Source organism: Ovis aries, chromosome 16 (genome assembly GCF_016772045.2).
Source record: "Ovis aries strain OAR_USU_Benz2616 breed Rambouillet chromosome 16, ARS-UI_Ramb_v3.0, whole genome shotgun sequence".
NCBI classification, from domain to species: domain Eukaryota; kingdom Metazoa; phylum Chordata; class Mammalia; order Artiodactyla; family Bovidae; genus Ovis; species Ovis aries.
Window position 1 is genome coordinate 22252106 of NC_056069.1, and position 18243 is coordinate 22270348.

Sequence of the window (18243 nt, forward strand, 5' to 3'; positions counted from 1 at the left end):
TTAGGCTCCAGACACATATCTGCAACAAAACACAAGTTGGACAAGGTAACGATGGCTCTTGTTTGAAGAGCTCTGAAACAGCCATATCTACGGACAACTGAAATAAAACTATTATATTGCCTTGAAAAACCTTTAGTAAAGTCTTATTAAAGGCTGCAACTTGTCTCAGCTGTGCTATGAGCACTAAGTTGATTTCTTGCTTGCCTATGTGTGAAGGATTTACAACCTTTAGACAATATACTGAGCCTGATAACTTATTCACCATGGACTTTTTGCATTAAACTTTATTAAAATATTATTTCTCTCAAACAACAAAACACTAGGTGATTACAATCTGAGGGACAGAGACTTCAGAAACTACCCAAAACAAAGAATACAGACTTTCAGAAATAGTTTAGAAAAGTCACTTAATGAACACACAACCACAACCCAATAGTAAGCAACTCCAAAGATGGGAAGAAAAAAATATTTGACTCCTAGAGTCTCCAACTTATTGATTCAGTATTCAAAATGCTTGATTTTCTAACAAACATTACAAAGCATGCAAAGAAACAATACAGTACAGCCCACGGGGGGTGGGGGGGAGCTGTGACATTAGCAGAAACTGCCACTGATGAGAAACAGACATCAATTGTCTTAAATACAAAGGGCTAAAGGAAACCAGAACAATGTCTCAACAAACAGAGTATCATAAAGAGATAAGAAATTCAGAAAAGAACCAAACAAATTCTGGAACTAAAAAGTACGCTAACTGAAATGAAAATTTCACTACACAGTTTAATAGCAGATTTGAGCCAGCAGAAAGAAGAATCAGAAAGAGTGAAGAGGTTAATTAAAATTACCAGATTAAGGAGCTCGAAGAAAAAAAACTTGAACAAAGACCTGTGGGACATCATCGAGCATACCAACATACACATAACAAAAGTTTCAGGAGAGAAAAGAAGGGGGGCAGAAAAAGAAATCAAGAAATAATGGCTAAATACTTAGCAAATTAGCTAAAGACACAAAATATACATGTCCAAGAAGCTAACTGAACTCCAAGAAAGATAAACACAAAAACGATTTACACCAAGACACATAACCATCTAGTCAAAGCTATGGTTTTTCCAGTAGTCACGTATGGATGCGAGAGTTGGACTGTGAAAAGGCTGAGCGCCAAAGAATTAATGCTTTTGAACTGTGGTGCTGGAGAAGACTCTTGAGAGTCCCTTGGACTGCAGGGAGATCAAACCAGTCAATCCTAAAGGAAATCAACCCTGATTTCTGTATCTGTGGGGAAAACTATTAGAGCTAATAAACTCAGCAATACTGTAGGATACAAGATCAACAAAGAAAATTCAGTAGCATTTCTATATATTAGCAATAACAATCCAAAAGGAAATGAATAAACAAGTCTATTCAAAAATTATCCAGAAATAAATTTAACCAAGAAAGTTTAAGATTTGTTCACTAAAAACTACTAACCATTGCTACAGGAAAATTTTAAAGATCTAAATTAATATAAAGACATGCTTTGTTCAAGGACTGAGAAACTTAAATATTAAGATAGTAATCACAGATTCAACATAACCTCTATTAAAATTCCAACAACCCTTTTTTCAGGAACAGAAAAGCCATTCTCAATTCATTTGGAACTGCAAGGAACCCCAAATAGCCAAAACACTACTGTAAAAGGAGAACACAGTTACAGGACTCACATATCCCTATTTTGAAACTTACTACAAAGCTATAACGATCAGAACAATTTCTTACTGATACAGTGTAAGGGTTAGATATATAAACCAATGGAACAGAACTGAGAATCCAGAAAAAGTTATACATGTATGGCCAATTGACTTTTTTTTAACCAAACTGCTAAGACCACAACAAATGGACTTCAACAAGTGGATACCCAAAACACTCCTATTGATATCTATAACTCAAAATGGATCAAAGACCTACAAAAGCTAAAATTATAAACTAGAAGAAGAAAACAGAAGTAAAGTTTCACTAATTTGGATTTGGCAATGGAATTTTAGATACAGTACCTTTGGATTTTACTAAAATTTAAAACTTCTATACAAAGGATATCATCTAGAAAGTGGAAAGACAACAGAATGGAAGAAAATATTTGCAAATTTAACCTAACAGGTGTCCAGTGTTCAGAATATATATATAAAGAATTCTTGAAGACAATGTAAAAACGGGCAAAGGACTTGAACAGACATTTCTCAGTCTCCCTCCAAGAAAGGGGAAAGAAAACAGAGTTAAACAGTAAATGTCAGACAACCCTGGTGGTCCAGTGGTTAAGAATCCTCTTGCCAATGCAGGCAACATGGGTTTGATCCCTGGTCCAGGAAGATTTCACACGCCACAGGACAACTAAGCTCATGTGCCACAACTATTGAAACCTGCATGCCTAGAGCCTGTGCTCCACAACGCAAGAGAAGTCACTGCAATGAGAAGCCTGCCCACTGCAGCAAGAGTAGCCCCACCTTGCAGCAACTACAGAAAGCCCAAGTGCAGAAAAGACCCAGCACAGCCAAAAATTAATTAAATTAAAAAAAAAAATAAGTGTCTGTACACCCATGGCTGATTCATGTCAATGTATGGCAAAAACCACTACAATATTGTAATTAGCCTCCAATTTAAATAAATTTAAATATATATAAATAATATTTAAATAAAATTTGAAAGTATATTTAAAAATAACAAGTGTTGTCAAATGCATTAAGAATCTGGTACCCTGGTACATTGTTAACGGGAAGGTAAACTGATCCAAGTGCTGGGGAATAGAGTTCGATAATTCCTCAGAAAGCTAAAAACATATAGCATATGACTCAGCAATACCACTGCATTCAAAATAATTGAAAATGGATACTTAAATACTTGAATGCTGATGTACACAACAAATCTATTCACAACAGCCAAGAGGTGGAAACATCTCAATGTCCACCTATAGATAAATGAATAAAAAACCAACCGTGTATGTATTCAATAGAAGACATACTCTATTACGATTAACCATGAAAATATGCTAAGCCGCCAAACACATCCAGAAGCCAGATCACATGCTGTACAATCCCAATTTTTATGAGATATCCAGAACAGACAAATCCACAGAGATGAAAAGCTGAGACCTAACCAGGGACTGCTGGGAAGGAGGAATGGGACTGGCTGCTAAATGGATTTAGATTTTTCTTAGAGGGTAATGAAAATGTTCTGGAACTTGGTTTCACATCATTGTGAATGTATTAAATGACACTGAATTATACATTTTTAAATGGTTAATTTCATGTAACGTGGCTTTCACCCCATAAAAATAAATGTACTATATTATAACCCCTTGAATAAAACACTATGAATCCAGATAAATATATATACAACTGAAAAATTTTAGAAGAAAAAGGTTATTTATACAATTTCTAAGACCCTCAAAAAAAAAAAAAAAAAAGGTTACTACAGTTTTGCAATGAAATGGCCTGGCACATAGCCTGGGAAATCCTTAATCAACAGATCAAAGTGAATATCATCAGCAAAAGAACAAACTGAAATTGTGTGCCAATGAGCAAGTCAGGGCACCATTTCACTTCTGTAATATCCTAACCAAAGCACAGCCTGTCTTCAACAGGAGAGGAGCTAACTTGAGACACATTGAGACACAGTTCAGTTTATTTGCTAAGTCATGTCTGACTCTCTGAGACCCCACGAACTGCAGCATGCCAGGCTTCCCTGTCCATCAACAACTCTGGAGCTGGTGACATTATATGAGACACATTGTATGTACTCTAAGAACTAGCTCAAAATCTTCAAGAATCAAGTTTTTCTTTTTTTATCATTTTTTAAAAATGAGGAGGCTGTGATATGTTTATTCTATATATTTGAGTCATGTTTTTAACAATTTTTAAAGCTTTTTTTTGGATGTGGACCATTCTTAAAATCTTTATTGAATGTCACAATATTGTTTCTGTTTTGTTTTGGCTTTTTGGCCCTAACGCATGTGGGATCTTAGCTCCTGACCCAGGGATGGAACCTGAACCCTCCCTTCTTTGGAAGGTGAAGTCTTAACCACTGGACCACCAGGGAAGTTTCATGTTTTTAACTTTTGAAAAGTATACTCTGACATTTTATTCCACTGTTGTGTCTGCTTTACTACTGCAATATCACTAATGAAGTCTGATTAACATTTAGTAAGCTCTAGGTGATTTCCAGTTTCCCTAATAAAAAGTAAAAGGTCCTTCCGCTATAGATTCTGACTCAACGGGTCTTAAGGCTGAGAATTCTATTCTTAAATGAGTACTTAAAGTAATAACAATCAGGAAAAAATGGTAAATACTGTAATATTTACTAAGAAAAAAACTCTTGCCTAAGGAACATGGCCTCTAAACATAGGAAAACAATCTACTGCTCTGTTTTTTGCAGTTTCAGTTATGAAACAAAGTGTCTAGTATCTTTTCTTAGTTATCAAATTCTCAATTACAGATTAGACTCTCAAATATAAAACATCAGCAAATTTCACAAGAGATCTAGAGTATTAGAAATTTCCATCCTTTAAAAAGTTTCATATTATTGGCTTACTTAACCTTGAATTTTGTTAGGTCCCCTACCCTCCTCAGCTTATCTCTTATTAAGCTGTTCAGAACCTTTCTGTTTTAGTTACATATAAAAATAAAAAATGGAGGAATTTTATGAGAATTGTTACTTGTTAAATTGCTACATGTGAAAATTGCTACTTTCACCCCTACAAAAAGTCTATTTAAGGAGAAAAAAAATTTACTGGAAACAGCATGCTTTCAATTCTTGAGATTTTAGATTACTAAAGGCTTAATACACAAAATATAACTTAAGTACTCCAAAACTTATAATGAGCTAACAATTTTCATACAAAATGTACCACTATAAAAAAATAACCCTTACTCTATAAACAAATTTTTACTCACTGAGCTTCTCTTTCAAGCTCACAATACTAAACAGTTTAAGTCATCCTTGAATGAGGTCTTTTTTTAAGGGCTGGTAAAGATACATTTTAATTTAGAATTACACTACAAATAATTTGGTCTACATAGGACAAAATTTAATTCAAATCAGCTCATTTACTAAACAGCCAATGTAAGCAAAAACAAACAGCACTAAACACTGCTGAAGGTACTAGATTTAAAAGGTCAGTCTTCCCTCTTTAACAGCTAACAAGCTAACAAATGGAAAAAAAAGTTGCTGCCTCATATCCTTCATAAGTTAAGGTATAAACAAATTACCCATCTGAAGTATTTAACCAAAAAAAAGCACAACCCGCGAGCGTGCACTCCGTCACTCAGCCCCATCCAACTCTTTGCAACCCCACGGACTGTAGCACGGAATTTTCCAGGCAAGAATACTGGAGTGGGTTACCTCTTTCTATTCCAGGGGAATCTTCCCAACCCAGGTTACCCCTTGACTGTGGACTAGTCTTACTAGCTTGCTTCTAATGAAAAGAATGTGGCAGAAGTGACTTCTGAGACTAGGTCATAAAAGGTACTGCACACTTCTACCTACTTTTCTTCTCAGATCACTTCCTCTGGAAATGCAGCTGCCATGCAAACAGCTGAAAATCTACATATGCAAAGGAAATTGAGTCCTCTAGGCAACAGCCAGAAGCAACCTGCTAGCCCAAATAGGAACATCTTCTTAGAAGGAGATCCTCTAGGCACCAGTCAAGCCTTCAAATGACAGCAACCTTTGAGATTTTTATGAAAAACATAGAAAAAGCCAGAACCACTCAGCTAAACTGCTACCAAAATTTCTGGCCCACAGAAAATCCATGTGCAAAAGTATTTTAACTCCCTTGTTAAAAGAATATACAGTTTAAGAAAAAAAAAAAATGATGTTTTGCCATTAAGAAAATGCCAATATTGTCACAGTTCAAATAAAGTAAACAGATACATTTTAAAAAATAAATGTGACATCAGCTTATATACATTCTCTGAAAGGGGTGGGGTGGGGCACAGAATAGGAAGAGATAATTTACCCCTAGACTAGGCCCTTCCCAGGTGGTTCAGTGGTAAACGATTGCCAATGCAGGAGAAAGCAGGTTTGATCCCTGGGGGTCAGAAGAACCACTGGAGAAGAAAATGGCAACCCACTCCAGTATTCTTGCCTGGGAAATCCCACGGACAGAGGAGTCCGGCAGGCTATACAGTCCATGGGGTCACAGAGTCAGACACAATGTAGCAACTAAATAACAATAAAACTACAGAGCCTGTTATGATATGAACTCAAATCTTCCTGCCTCAAAACGATGCTCATTGTTCATTATCAGTATATTTCTCAAACTTTTTCCCACAGAAGTTACTTACAAAGTTAACAAACCTACCCCCTCCAAAATGTATTTTCATAAAGTAACCAAAACAACTCGTCCTCAAGTCCTATTGTACAAATTCATGAAATTTCTGCACTGTACTTTATATGTTTCAATATAAAAAATTTTAAATTATTCAAGTAAAATAACCTTGAATCAGAGGTGACTGGTTTACCTTAAGGTTTCTTAAACCGTGTGTTTGAGAAAACACTGCTGTAACAAGGTAAAATTCCAGAGATGACTTAGTTCAACTGGAATATAAACATGAGGGAAAAAACAGAAAGATGTATGACTATGGTTAAATATATATATCTTAAATACAACTGATAATGTTTCATATAATATAGAATTTTTTAAAAACATGGTATTATAAATTAGAATAATTACCAAGAAGCTTCTAAATTACCATCCCTTAAGACTTGAAGATCTTGTTATTTAAAATGTTCAAACTTATTTAGCCCAAAACACAAAACCATAATGTTTAATGTCTTGTTTCAATTAAGCAGAAAGCAGAAAACAAAATTACACTCTCTGGCACTGACACAGAAAGGAAATGGAATTTATCACTATTTCTCCTTGTCTGTCCCCACACCTTGGCCAGTAACATAATCCTAAAAAATAAAAAGCCTGAAGGAGGGAATCCCCTGGTGGTCCAGTGGTTAAGACCGTGCTTCCGCTGCAGGGGCTGTGAGTTCAATCCCTGGTTGCGGAACTAAGATCCCACATGCCATGTAGTGCAGCCAAAAAAAAAAAAAAAAAAACCTGAAGGAATCATTTTGTGTGAATAATTTAGAGTAAGCACAGAATATTTCTATATAGGTCTCAAAACCACTGGGGGACTTCCCTGGTGGTAGAGTGGATAGGAATCTACCTGCCACTGCAGGTGACATGAGTTTGATCCCTGGTCCAGGAAGATTCCACATGATGCAGGCACATCATGGTTGTGGGACACAACCACTGAGACCGAGTGCTGAAACTACTGAAGGCCACATGCCAGAGCCTGTGCTCCTCAACAAGAGAATCTACCACAATGAGAAGCCTGAGCAGTGCAACAAAGAGTTGCCCCCGGCTCGCCACAACTATCAAAAGCTCACGAGCAGCAACGAAGATTCAGCATAACCAAAAATAAGTATTTAAAAAACAACTACTACTACTGGGGGTTTCCTTTCTCAATGGTACAAAGTCATTCTGTTACAAACTTCTTTAAACTAATAAATCTAGCCAACAGACTCTCAACGCATCAACCCAGTAATGAACATGTCAACCAACATCACGCAACATGCCAGTATATCTAAAACCAAGTAGAGAAAGTACTCTGGGGACACTACGTACTGCCTTGAACAGCACACAGGAATGAGAAATCGGAACTAAATTCAGCAGGCAAGGGAAGCACCCAGAAGTTTTAAAGTTACAACTGTATGTCTGGAAATGTGCTTAGAAAAAATAAATCTGGTATAGTTTGTTGTAAAATAAAGGGAGCAGGAAGGATTCAGAAAATCACCTTGAGAGGAAAGGTATTGGTTCCCATTACCACTCACTCGTAACAGTTTTCAAAAGTTGTGTTACTTGAAAAACTCCAATTTCAGTGGAAAAGAGCAAGCTTCCTTCAATTTTCTAAAAACTGTAATATAAAGCCAAACTGAAAGCTCTCTTATAAAGAATGGAAGTAAAGAGCAAGAATAAGGAGATAGTACACGCAAATAAATGAAGTCAGAACACTCTCATACCACACACAATAACAAACTCAAAATAGCTTATAGACAAATATAATACATGACACCGTAAAACTCCTAGAAAAGATCATAAACAAAACATTCTGACATAAATTGTACCAGTGTTTTCTTAGGCCAGTCTCCCAAGACAATAGAAATAAAAGCAAAAATAAACAAAAGGGACCTGATAAAACTTATAAGCTTCTGTACAACAAAGGAAACCATACAAACTGGGAGAAAATATTTGCAAACAATGTGACCAACAAGAGCTTAATTTCCAAAATACACCAACATCTTATACAACTCAATAACATAAAACAAACCCAAACAAAAAATGGGCAGACGACCTAAATAGATATTTGTCCTCCATATCTGGAGATATTCTTCTCAAAAGAAGATACACAAATGGCCAAAAAGCACATCAACAAATGCCCAATATCAATATTTCTTAGAGAAATGCAAACCAAAACAATGAGTTATCAACCTCACTTGGTCAGAATGGCCATCATTAGAGAGTCTAGAAATAACAAATGCTGTGAGAAGTTGTGGAGAAAAGTAAACCTTCCTACACTGTTGCTGGGAATACAAATTGGTGCAGCCACTGTGGAAAACAGTATGGATGCTCCTTTAAAAACTGAGAGAGAGTTAACTGTATGACCAGCAAATCCCTCTCCTGGGCATCCATCTGAAAAACACAAAAACTGTAATTCCAAAAGACACATGCACTCTAATGTTCGCAGAAGGATTATTTACAATAGCCAAGACGTGGAAATAACCATGGACATTTATCCATACAGATGAAAGGAGAAAGAACATGTACATACATACACACATACACAGACACACACACACAGGAATATTACTCAACCATAAGAAAGAATGAAATACCATTGGCAGCAATATGGATGGACCCAGACATTATCAAACTAAGTGACATAAGCGAGAGAAAGACAAGTATTATATATCATTTATATGTAGAATCTAAAAAACAGTAGTAAAAATGAATTTACAAAACAGACTCATAAAACTTACAGTGATCAAAGGTGAATGGGAGGCATAAACTGGGATTATGGTATTAAAAGATGCACACCACCATATATAAAATAAACAACAAGGGTATAAACCAACTATACTTCAAGTAAAGAAAAAAACAACAAAAAAAAGAAAATAATAAGGGGGTAGTAACGATGAAAATGATGTGGAGGAGGGGAGACAGGGAGACTGCAGAAACACAACCTACAGGTGGGTGACTGCAAAGGATTGGATGTGAAGAGACAGAAACAGAAGATGAAAAACATTTCAAAGTCAGAAAATGAGAAGGACACAAACATTTGGGGGTGCTAGTAAACAGTGTTAATATGCGGTGTTCACTTTGTGAACACACTGCACACTTAAAATTTGTGTGCAGTGTCCATTAGTGCATGTGTGTCACAAATGAAAACTTTTTACTGACAGAAAACCAGAAACAGAATTTTCAAGAACTACTGGGCAACTTGCAGCAAATCACTAAAGGCCAGTGATTTAATCACTCACTCCTAGGTACTAGAACCTCTGTAAAAACCCTAAAAGAATGGATTTGCAGAGCTTCCAGGTTGCTGAATGTGCCTACTTGCTGAGGGAGTGGTATACCCCAAACTCCAAAGGGACTATTCCAGATAGCACCCTATGTACTGCTTCATTTGGCTGTTCAGTTGTGTCTTCTAGAATATCCTTTACAATAAACCAGTAACAGCAGTGTTTTGTTGCATTCCGTGAACCACTACAGAAAAATATGGAACCTGGGGGGTGACAGGGGGGAACTGGTGGTGGTGGTGGAAGGGGTGTCCATGGGCATCTCTAATTTAAAGCCAAATCAGAAAGAAGTGTGGGTAACCTGAAAATCTACTACTTGAGATTCATATCGGAAGTGGGACCAGAAAGGCAGTCCTATGGGACTGAGCCCTTAGCCTGTACAGTCTAAACTAACTCCAGGTAATAAGTGTCAGAAAATCCGCACTGAATTCAACTGTAGAAAACCCAGTTGAGTATCCACAAAAAGAACTGGAGAACTGCTTGCTGCTTGGTATATGAATGTACACAGAGTATCTAGCAGTACTCAAAAAGAAAAGAACGGAGTTGGGGTAGATTCTCCAAATAAAGAGCTAAAATGGGCACTACCACCACAGATATTTGGCTTTTCAGAGTCCTTCAACATAACAGCCATTCAAAAAGCACTGCTCACATACATAAAGTCCCAAAGAGCTTTTTAATCATTTTTAAATGTGAAGTAATAACCTAACATTTTAAGGAAAGTGGCAACAGCAAAGAGACCACTAAAAACCATGAACACAAAGGAAACATAATTCAAGAAATAACTAGCAAAATGGAATTTTCAAAACCCCCAAAATACAGAACAACTTCTTGAGAGATAAAAACAAAACATCTCCACATGAAGGGGGAGAAAAATCATACTGCATCAAACTTCTTAAACATCTCATGCTATAAGACAACAAAATAGCAGTGAAGGTGCTGAGGAAAAAAGTATTTTGAATCATGAAAGCCATACTCAAAGTATCAAAAGTGAAGCAGATAAATGCATTCTTAGACAAGCAATTCCTAACAACCAGGAGGAAAGATAAAGAAGCGTGGGACTTCCCTGGCTATCCAGTGGTTAAGACTCCAGGGTTCCAACTGCACAGGGTGCAGGTTTGATCCATGATAGAGGAACTAAGACCCCACATGCAGTGTGGCACAGCCAGAAGAAAAACAGACTAAGATCAGTGACCAACATTTTCTAGTCACTTTATGGACAGTTCATAAAAAAAAATTAACCATTAGGGGCTTCTCTGGTGGTAGAATGGTTAAGAAATTTGTCTGGAAATGCAGGGGATGCACGTTCAATCCCTGGTCAGGAAACTAAGATCCCACATGCTGTGGAGCAACTAAGCTCCCAGACACCACAACTATGGAGCTGGTCCACTATGGAGCCCGTGTGCCACAACTAGAGCAGCCAAGTGCCACAACTTCTAAAGACTGAGAGTGGCTCAAGACTCCTGGAAGCCTTGAGCCACATACAACTAGAAAACCCAGGCAACACCACCACAACAATCACATACAATGCAACAAAGATCCTGCATGTTGCAATTAAAAACCCGAGGCAAATTAAAAAAAGAAAAAAGTATTAAACGGCAAAAATGTCCAGCTATTTTCATAACAAATTAAAATACTGGAACTACTCAGCTACCAAACTTAACAAAACTCTTTGTTACGGTGAGTCCAAAAAAGTGTGTAGTCTAGAGTTAATTTTGCCCCACTAATTGGAGCTAATCCTTTTGAAGATTTTGCCTATATTCTACTTACTGCCTACGCTCCAAATCTTAGGTGGGTTTTCCACTGAAGCTAATGTAAACAAAAACCTCTCCTGGCCCTACGTAAATCTTTGGAATTGGTTCACCTACTCCTTTCTGGTGGTTCTATTCCCTGGCTTCAGTCACTTCCAAACATGCACATGCAGGTCCAGTTTTAAGTCACAAGCCTTGAGTAGATTCTTCTGAGTTCTCTCTCCACTCAACAGTTTCCTATTACTTTGCCCCACAAATTCTATCTACTTTAATCTTTCCAAATTTCCAGCTGTCTCCTCAACTTTTGGTAAGACTACCAAACTGTTTGAATTCACCCCATCACTCCCCTGCCCTGTGCTATAACCTATTACTTTTCTTCAAACAACAAGGGCTTTTATTAAGACTGACCACCTCCTGTTATCCAATGTCTAAAAGCCTGTAACACACGTTTTGTCTGGCTTTTTAAATTTCTAAGATGAGTGGGTAAACCTGGTTATCTGGTTGTCTGTTATTCTGTCATAGCCAGAATTTTAAAACTGCATGCCAATTCAATTTTACTATTACAGGATTTTCACGAAATTTAAAGTTTTACTTGTATAAATTTCCTCATATAATTTTTCTTGAAAGGATCCAATTCCAGCTTGTTTTGCAAAGCAAAGTCCAATGACAAAACCTAACACTTAACAATGTGAAATTCATAATCTTTAGCATTCAATCAAAAATTATCACCCAAGACTTCCCTGGTGGTCCAGCAGTAAAGAATCTACCTGCCAATGCAGGGGACACAGGTTTGCTCCCTGGTCCAAAACGATTCCATATGCCGTGGGGCAACTGAACCTGTGCATCACAACTACTGAGACTGCACTCTGGAGCCCACATGCTGCAGTTACTGAAACCTGCACACCTACAGCCTGTGTTCCGCAACAAGAGAAGCTACCGTGATGAAAAGCCACCGCACGGCAACTAGACTAGCTCCAGCTCTCCACAACCAGAGGCCTGCTTGCAGCAACGAAGACCCAGAGAAGCCAAATAAACAAAACAAAATTAATTAAAAGTATCTGTCACGCAAAAAGGCAGGGGGGAGTGGGGGGCGCTCCCATACAGGAAAATACTACCAATACAGGAAAATACTACCAATAACAAGAGGAAGAATCTACTTAAAGACAGTGAGATATGATGGATATGACAGCATTAGCAGACAAAAACATTAAACCATTATAAAAATATTTAAGGACAAGGAAAATAGGAACATAAAGGAAAAATAGAGAACATAAAATAATACTTCTAGAAATAAAAAGTGAAAAACACTGGACAGGATTAACAGCAGATTAGATAATGCATAAGAAAATGATCAGTAAGTGTACTAACAGGGTAGCATTCAAACTATAAAGCATTAAAGTAGACAAAGACAGACTTTATAACCGAAATGTACAATAACAAGGTAATTCTAATATTTATGATCCCAGTAACAGTGATACACTTTCATAAAACATAAAATACAGGTGATACAAGAAAAATACAGAAGACTTGAACACATCTTGCTCACTCCAATACAAACCTAGTGGATAAAAAATTAGTAAGCACATAGAAGATTTAAACCATACTCATTTAAATTTTAACAGATTTTATGTATCAAATGCTAAACCCCTAAACACAGAAAGTATATCTTCTTTTCTAGCACCCATCTCAGGCCACCAAGAAATCTTTTATAAATGTCAAACATACCTACAAATGACATTACCCGACCACAATTCAATTAAACTAAAAATAACAAAATCAAGCCTCTTCCACATGCAATTTTTAAACAAAATAAATGAAAAGAAGCAAAGTCACAAAACCAATAGTTAATAAATTGGAAAAGCTGAAGAACTATAAATCCAAAACTGCTGTGGGGTGGGGGAAGGGACAGATCAATAGAGAAGCTACTAGCACAAATATATAAAATAAAAAATGACAACATTTAAAATCATAAACCATCTGAACTCTGTGTAATTAAAGCTGAAAATATAGAAATGGACAATTTTTAGCAAAAGACAATTTACTAAGAATATCCCCAGTAAAGAGGAAATCTAAACAAATTACCATGAAAGCATCCCATTACCAAAAAAAAACAAAAATCCAGACTAAAGTGTTCTTGAGTACCAAGATTCTAAACGTTGAAAAAAGGAAAATACACATGTAAGACAGACGGCAATAAACAAAAACCCAGTAGTCCTAAACTTGAACTGGAAGTTATCAATATGAACTCTACAGTACTGCAAAGTAAATAAATATACATTAAGACTGGTTTATAATTTAAATTGTGCTTTAAATATCAAATATTCAAAATTTAACTCAATGTGATAAACTACTATTATCTCCAAGAAACTTCCATCCACAGATGAATGGATAAAGCAGCTGTGGTACCAAAAAAAAGGAAATCTTGCCATTTGTGACAAAAAGAGTAGACCTTGAGGGCATTACGCTAAGTGAAATAAGTCAAGGAAAGACATACACTATATGATCTTACTTTTATGAGGAATCTGTTTAAAAAAAACAAACAAACTAGAACGAGATCAGATTTGTGGTTACAGAGCTGGAGTGAGGAACCCAATGGAGAAGCATAATCAAAAGGTACAAACTCCCAGTTACAAGATAAGTACTCAGGATGTTATGTACAGCATGAGAAAATGGATGCTAACTAAACTTACTGTGGTAATCATTTCACAACATATTTTAAGTGAAAACATCCTGCTGTACACTTTGAACTTACACAAATTATATGTCACTTTATATCTCAACAAAACTTAAAAAAGATTAAAGGCATAAAAATTTTTCATAAGAAAAACTTGAATCATTTCACAAGTTATTTATCAAAAGATTCAGCATAAATATATGCTATTCTATTAAACAACTAAGGTTCCCATAAAGAAATATCTGACGTATTTGTTTTCTGTATAACAAAAATGAAATCTAGGGAGTCAAAACTCCAAACCAACACTCTAAAAGAACATCCTTCAAAAGAACACATACTCGTACAGAATGAATGAAGAACTGGATGGAGAACACCACAGAGGGAGGGAAGAATTCATGTCCTGTTCAGAGAATAATGGGCCTGATAATTTGCATTTCAAAGGCAAATCAATTTTCTAAAATTAGGAAATAATAAATTAAACGTTAAATATGTAGTTCCTCAATTACAGAATAAATGGCTTTTTAACTCCTTTTTTATTTAACATAACCCAACTTTAAAAGTCACAGTGACTTTAAGGCACCATAACATTAATATGTGAACAGAAAGAAACCTCAGTGAAAGAAAGAAAAGTCCACATAGACAACACATACAGAAATTTAGTATAAGAGGAAGTCTGGACAACTCTCCTACTTCAAAGTTTACTCAAAATAATCAAACAGATTAACGATTTAAAGGAGAAAATAGTCAAAGTCATTACAGAAAAAGTAAATTTTTATTTATCTCAGAAAAGGGAAGGAAGGCCTTTCTAAGTATGACACAAAAGAAGAGAATAAAACATATTTACATATAAACTCAAAAAGCATTCTATTTGATGAAAATCACAATGTCAAACATCATTATACTGGGGGAGGGCAGGGAATACTTGTCACACAAAGCATATATAAAGGTCTTTTACCTTCATACACAAACGTTCCTATAAATCAACAGAAAAAGAACTCATAGAAAAGAGAGAAAAATGAGAAAAGGATATAAAGAGTTCACAGAAAAAGATCTTATATATAAAATTTTCATTCTCAGGAGTTTCCTCATGGTCTACTGGTATTAATATGGAATAATCTTCCAAGATAATTCCTTAAGTAAAAAAGGTTAGATAGCAAGATGGAGGGATTTTCCCTAGTGGTCCAATGGTTAAGAATCCATCTTGCAATGCAGGAGACACAGGTGCAACCCCTGGTCTAGGAACTAGGATCCCACATGCCGCAGCACAACTAAACGCGCACACCACAATGAAACCCAACTCAGACCAAAAAAAAAAAAAGAGCAAAGTGGACATCATATTACTACTTGTATTAAAAAGAAAAATATCATGTGCTTATATATCCATAAGATCTCTAGAAAAATTCATAGAAAACAGTTTCTTCAGACAAGAACTATAGCTGGACAAAAGGAGGTGACTTTTCTATTAAAAAAAAAAAAAAAAAAAACCCGTGTACTATTTGTAATTTGCACTAGGTGCATGTATTCAAAATAATTTTAAATACTCTTAAGTCTGACTCAGCTTTACCAATTCTTGACTCCTCAAACACTTTAACATAATCCATCTTTAATTTAAAGATCTGGGGAATTCCCTGGCGGTCTAGTGGTTAGGACTCTGCTTCCACTGAGGGCAATCTCAGGGAACCAAGACCCCTCAGGCCACACAACATGGCTAAAAGTAAAAAAATTAAAGTAAGTTTTTAGAAAACAATTCAGGGAACTTTTTAAAGGAACTAAATGGTTATGAAGACAAAATATACTATATTCACACGCACACACTATTTTGTTAGGCAATCTGCTTAGGATTTTACAAGTATTATCTCATTTAGTTCTCACTATCCCCAGGAGACTGATACTATCTTTTCTTCAAACAACAACAGGTTTTTAGATGTGAAATACATTTTGAAATTCCCAGGGTCACAGTACTAATCAGTGGTAGCTCAAATCCTTAATCTCTATACACACCCTCAGTTCAGTTCAGTCGCTCAGTCGTGTCCGACTCTTTGCGACCCCGTGAATCACAGCACACCAGACCTCCCTGTCCATCACCAACTCCTGAAGTTCACTCAAACTCACGTCCATCGACTCGGTGAAGCCATCCAGCCATCTCATCCTGTCATCCCCTTCTCCTCCTGCCCCCAATCCCTCCCAGCATCAGGGTCTTTTCCAATGAGTCAACTCTTTGCATGAGGTGGCCAAAGTACTGGAACTTCAGCTCCAGCATCATTCCTTCCAAAGAACATCCAGGACTGTTCTCCTTCAGAATGGACTGGTTGGATGTCCTTGCAGTCCAAGGGACTCTCAGGAGTCTTCGCCAACACGACAGTTCAAAAGCATCAGTTCAGCGCTCAGCCTTCTTCACAAACCAACTCTAGCATCCATACATGACTACTGGAAAAACCATAGCCTTGACTAGATGGACCTTTGTTGGCAAAGTAATGTCTCTACTTTTCAATATGCTATCTAGGTTGGTCATAACTTTCCTTCCAAGGAGTAAGCGTTTTAATTTCATGGCTGCAATCACCAACTGCAGTGATTTTGGAGCCCCAAAAAATAAAGTCTGACACTGTTTCCACTGTTTCCCATCTATTTCCCATCAAGTGATGGGACCAGATGCCATGATCTTCATTTTCTGAATGTTGAGCTTTAAGCCAACTTTTTCACTCTGCTCTGTCACTTTCATCAAGAGACTTTTGAGTTCCTCTTCACTTTCTGCCATAAGGGTGGTGTCATCTGCATATCTGAGGTTATTGATATTTTTCCTGGCAATCTTGATTCCAGCTTGTGCTTCTTCCAGCCCAGCGTTTCTCATGATGTACTCTGCATATAAAGTTAAATAAGCAGGGTGACAATATACAGCCTTGACATACTCCTTTTCCTATTTGGAACCACTACACATACTGTAAATAACCCAGGGTACATTAGGTAGAGACCATGTGTTATATAAAATATTAGCTTTAACTTTAACAAGTAGGTAAGTCAGCCTCTATTTTTTGAGTTTTAAGTTTCTGCCTTACCTGTCAGGCTCCATCTTGAGTTTATAGCTTTATATCCACAAGAGTCACAACTTGCTTTCCACTAACCCAGCCAACTTTATCTTCAAATAAGACTCGTTCTCTCATCAAATTCAATCCTTGGAAGGCCCTAATTTAAAGTACTAAGGTGAAAACATTTTTACTCACTTTTCCCCATTTCCACAAAGTGCCTATAAAAGGAACTCATTTTAGATGTAGATCAAAGAGTACATAATGTGAAAATCTAAACTATGAGTTAAAAAAAAACCTAAGGCAACTAAGCTTGCATAGGAAAAGTCCTTAAGACATCTTGATAATCAAGTAGTTTTCAACCTAGCTAGTGTTCATGAAGCAATGCTTTCATTACTCACCTAATGATACCTGCTACAGCAGCCTTAAGTTTACCATCCTACCAGAGTTTTATTAAATAAGCCCCCTTGGAAGGGATCTAAAAGATTCAAAGCCAAAACTAAACTGAGAAAATCTGCAATACCATAAATAATTAAAGCTCTATGGACATAAATCTGCATTTGCCATCTCTGAGAAGGAAACGTAAAAGGATTATGTTTCCTCCTTAAAGACATCAGTTAATATAAATGAATTGTCATGGCCTTCCTGATTTCTGAAAATGAGCCTAAAATCAACTACCCACATATTTCAAGGTCACTCCTTGAAATGTAAAGTGTTGTATCTTTTTAAGCCTGAGAGGCCAATTCCACTGAATTTCAATCCCTCTGACTGAACATTTCAAAACTATGGAAATTTTTTAAAAGGCCAGGGTTATAATAAAAAGAAGTCTTTATCAAGCAGTCCCTTCAGAAAGGTTACAGCAAACCCAAAGTTAGCCTTGAATCTAGCAAACAGACTAGAAGTTCATGAAACAGTTATTTAAGTCTAGGCACATAAAGAACTTTGCTGGTGGCTCAGACCATAAAGAATCTGCCTGCAATGCAGGAGACCTGAGTTTGATTCATCGGTCCAGAAGATCCCCTGGAGAAGGAAATGGCAACCCACTCTGGTATTCTTGCCTGGAGAATTCCAGGGACAGAGTAGCCTGGTGGGCTATATATAGTCCATAGGGTTGCAGAGTCAGACACCACTAAGCAACTAACACTTACTCTCAAGCAGATAAAACCGCTTCTAAATGGTCAGACAACAAAGAAATTCACCTGCA

At 36.6% G+C, this 18243-nt stretch overlaps 1 protein-coding gene across 13 annotated transcripts in view; it reads right to left on the bottom strand.

Annotated features, from left to right (window-relative positions):
* The window catches only part of GPBP1 (GC-rich promoter binding protein 1), a 70260-nt gene that overhangs the window by 39181 nt on the left and 12836 nt on the right, over positions 1–18243 (bottom strand). For 3 of the 13 annotated variants that reach the window (XM_060400251.1, XM_060400248.1, XM_060400249.1), the window contains one exon: positions 6489–6564. The exons of the other annotated variants lie outside the window; for them this stretch is intronic. The gene's annotated coding sequence lies outside the window, so the exon portion shown is untranslated. The remainder of the gene's footprint in view (positions 1–6488; positions 6565–18243) is intronic. 13 annotated transcript variants of the gene reach the window in all.